The 4,028-nt window shown below is 53.5% G+C and overlaps 1 protein-coding gene across 24 annotated transcripts in view; it reads left to right on the top strand.

Moving 5' to 3' along the window:
• The first annotated feature begins 2,538 nt into the window (after positions 1–2,538).
• The window catches only part of MAP4 (microtubule associated protein 4), a 227,692-nt gene continuing 226,202 nt past the window's right edge, over positions 2,539–4,028 (top strand). For 23 of the 24 annotated variants that reach the window (XM_032297902.1, XM_032297909.1, XM_032297912.1 and 20 more), the window contains exon 1: positions 2,539–3,023. The gene's annotated coding sequence lies outside the window, so the exon portion shown is untranslated. Of the gene's footprint in view, positions 3,024–3,242; positions 3,266–4,028 lie in introns of those variants that run through there. The other variant, XM_032297906.1, reaches the window with a different exon arrangement.

Genomic DNA, 4,028 nt, shown 5'->3' on the forward strand with positions numbered 1-4,028 from the left:
AACGCTAGTTTGGTTGAAAGCCCTGGGTCTGAGGTCCAGCTCTGCTATTTTCAAGCTGTGTAGCCCTAGGGAAGTTAAGCCTCCATCGCCTCATTTATAAAAATGAGATAATAGTCACTAGCCTCTCTCATAGACTCACTAACAGAATGATCTAGAAGTAGCATACTAAGGTAGTTAAAATGGACTCTGGATTGAGCAGGGTTGCTCACGATGATAATCCCAGCATTTTGGGAGGCCAAGGAGGGCAGATCACTTGAGCCCAGGAGTTCGAGACCAGCCTGGGCAACATGGCAAAAACCCATCTCTACCAAAAAATTAAAAAAATTCGGGCCGGGCGCGGTGGCTCAAGCCTGTAATCCCAGCACTTTGGGAGGTAGAGGCGGGTGGATCACGAGGTCAAGAGATCGAGACCATCCTGGTCAACAAGGTGAAACCTCGTCTCTACTAAAAATACAAAAATTAGCTGGGCATGATTGTGCATGCCTGTAGTCCCAGCTACTCGGGAGGCTGAGGCAGGAGAATTGCTTGAACCCAGGAGGCGGAGGTTGCGGTGAGCCGAGATCGTGCCACTGCACTCCAGCGTGGGAAAAAAGAAAAACCCTCCGTCTCAAAAAAAAAAAAAAAAAAAAATTGGCCAGGCGCATGTACCTGTGGTCCCAGCTACTGGTGATGCTGAGGCAGGAGGATTGCTTGAGCCTGGGAGACAGAGGTTACAATAAGCTGAGATCTCACCACAGCACTGCAGCCTGGGTGACAGAGTGACACTGTCTCAAAAAAACGAAAAAAGATTGAACCCAGATTCCTCGTGTGCAAATCTGGGCACTGCTGCTTATAAGTTATATGAGCTTGTGGAAGATATTTGATTGTGTGCCTCCGTTTCTTCAACTGTAAAATGGAGATAATAGTACCTACCTCATGAGAGTTGTGTGGATCAAATGTGTTACATGTGTAAAGTGCTTAGATTGGTGCCTAGTACTCAGCAAGCACTTACAGAGTTTACTATTAATAGCTTAGTGACAGCCAGGCGTGGTGGCTCACTTGTAATCCCAGCACTCTGGGAGGCCAAGATGGGTGGATCACGAGGTCAAGAGATTGAAACCATTCTGGCCAACATGGTGAAACCCCATCTCTACTGAAAATACAAAAATTAGCCAGGCCTGGTGGTATGCGCTTGTAATCCCAGCTACTCAGGAGGCTGAGGCTGAAGAATCGCTTGAACCCGGAACACAGAGGTTGCAGTGAGCTGAGATCCTGCCACTGTACTCCAGCCTGGCGATAGAGTGAGACTCCATCTGCAAAAAAAAAAAAAAAAAAAAAAAAATTCATGCTGGGTGCAGTGGCTCACGCCTATAATCCCAGCACTTTGGGAGGCCAAGGCAGGTGGATCACCGGCGGTCAGGAGTTCGAGACCAGCCTGATCAACCATTAGTGAGACCCGATCTCTACTGAAAATACAAAAATAAGCCAAGCGTGGTGGCTAACGCCTGTAATCCCAGCTGCTCATGAGGCTGAGGCAGGAGAACTGCTTGAACCTGGTAGGTGGAGGCTGCATTGAGCCAAGATCACATCATTGTACTCCAGCCTGGGCAACAAGAGCGAAACTCCATTAAAATAATAAAAAAAAAAGAGTTCAGCAAGGTTACTGGGTACAAAGTTAATATACAAAAAGTCATAACAGCATATATACCAATAATCAATAAGAAAATGAGATAGAAAAGAAAAACCCTACAAAAATGAGATACTACAACACAGCTACTAATTAGAATGGCCAAAAGCCAGAACACTGACAACACCAAGTGCTGTCAAGAATGTGAAACAACAGGAGCTCACATGTATTGCTGGTGGGAATGCGAAACATACAGCAACTTTGGAAGACAGTTCAGCAGCTTCTTACAAAACTAAACGTACTCTCATATGATCCAACAATTGGTCTCCTTGGTATTTACTCAGAGGAGCCCAAGGTGGAGTACAATGGTACAATCTTGGCTCACTGCAACCTCCACCACCTGGGCTCAAGCCATTCTCTCATCTCAGCCTCCTGAGCAGCTGGGACTACAGGCGCACGCTCCCACGCCCGGCTAATTTTTGGTACAGACAGGGTTTTGCTGTTTTGCCCAGGCTAGTCTCGAACCCCTGAGCTCAAGTGACCCGCCCATCTCGGCCTCCCAAAGTGCTGAGATTACAGGCGTGCACCACCGCGGCCGGACCAATATATCTTATTTAACCAAATATACCCCAACTGTCATCAATTTTGTTAAAATTATCACACTTGTAACCATTTAAAAAAAATTTTTTTTTTTGTGTACTAAGTTTGGAAATCTGGTGTGTATTCTACACTTACAGCACATCTCAACTTGGGCCAGCCACGTTTCAGAGGTCACCAGCCACATGTGTCTCGCGGAAGCGAAGCCCTGCAGAGGACACAGGCGCATCCTCCCGGCCCACTAAGGGTTACTTCTAGAGCCCAGGAGCCCGCGACCTAGGCCCCGCCCCGCGCCCCTCCCAGGTTACATCACAGAGCTCACAGGTCCCGCCGGCAGCGTGCGCGCCGACTCCCACACTTTCTCCGCTCTAGGCGCCCAGGCTCTAAGATAGAGCGACGGCCATCAACAGCGGAGGCAGACGGTCGGCCTGCCGTCCGCTTCGGCATTCTCAGGCCCGAGGCCGGAGCATGTAGCCCCCAGACGAACTTCGCCCCTCAACGGCCCGCCGCTCGCGCAGCTCTGCAGAGAGAGCGTGGCGGCGGGGTTAGTACCATTGGTCCGTCGCAGCCCTCTGCCCGCCCCCTCGCTACGCTTATTGGCCGAAGTGGCGGCGCCCGCCGGGTAGGCGGTGGCGGCGTCCCTCTCTCGCGCCTGCCCTCAAGAGGGCGACGAGGAAGCAGCCGCCTCCCTGCGCCCCGCCCCTTCGGCTAGCTTGCTGGCTCCCGGCTCCTCCCGACGTCTTCCAGCTCCTCACGGCTCTTCCCGGCGCTCTCCTGGCTCCCTCCTGCTCCGGCTCCGGCTCCGGCTCGGCGGCGGCGGGTAGGTGAGGCCGCAGGCGGGGTCCTATCGGAAGGGCGGCCTCCTCACTGTCCTGGGGCCGCCCGAGCCTCGTCCCGCGGCAGCCAGGGCCCCTATGGGGCCGCCGGAGGCGTGGAAGGGCGGTGGCCGCCACCCTGCTAGACGCGGGGGCGTCCGAGGGAGGGGGCCGGCGGGCGTGACCTTCGGAGTCTTTGAGGCGCGATCTAGGGGAGGGGGTCCTTGGAGTGAGGCCGAGTGGAGAGGTCCAGCTTTGGGGGCCGGGGCGGTGGTGCCGAGCGACATGCATTGGGCTTTGGATGGGGCTGAGCCGGAGGTCGAGGGTCGGCCGCAGTCTGAGGCCCTGGGTGGGGTGTGGGAGTGTAGGAGAACTCCGGTCGTTTTCAGAGGCTTTATGGGGGTCAGTTGATGTGAGGCTGAGGTGAGCATTAGGGTGTACAGTCAGGAGGTATGGGTGGGGCTGAGGGGTGGTCTGGAGAATCGGGCCCTAGGCGGGGCTCTTCCTGCATGCAAAGGTCCGGGCATGGTGTGGGGACTAAAGCGGGTGTCTGGCAGTGGGAGTGCAAAGGGGTCACGTTAGGGTGGGGGTGGGAGGTTACAGGGAGTAGGAGGGGCAGTTGGAAACATTATCGCGAACAGAGATTGTGATTTAGCACATGGAACAAGTTTTCCATCGGTGTGAAATCCCTTTGGTGAAATTGTCCTGTGGAGGAGTTTTGAGAGTTTTGCTTACTTCCAGGAACACCAATTAAATGCATTTGCTGCTTTAGGGAGGAGGCAGTGATTGATTACCTGTAGGTTTGTGCTTTAGGGCCCAAACTCGAATGAAATATGTGCTCCTCGGGAAGGTTAGTGTTACCCAGCTTTCTACTGGAAATCCCCTTTTCTCCTTTGCCTTCTGTGGTTCTGTTACAGTATTGCTCCCCAGGTCCTCTCGATTCTCTCTCCTTGGCTGCATAGCAGCATAGAGCATTGCAGTGTTTCTTGGGGGGGGGGGGGGGGGGGGGG

The sequence above is a fragment of the Sapajus apella genome, unplaced genomic scaffold (genome assembly GCF_009761245.1).
Source record: "Sapajus apella isolate SASKATOON/1434 unplaced genomic scaffold, GSC_monkey_1.0 scaffold38, whole genome shotgun sequence".
NCBI classification, from domain to species: domain Eukaryota; kingdom Metazoa; phylum Chordata; class Mammalia; order Primates; family Cebidae; genus Sapajus; species Sapajus apella.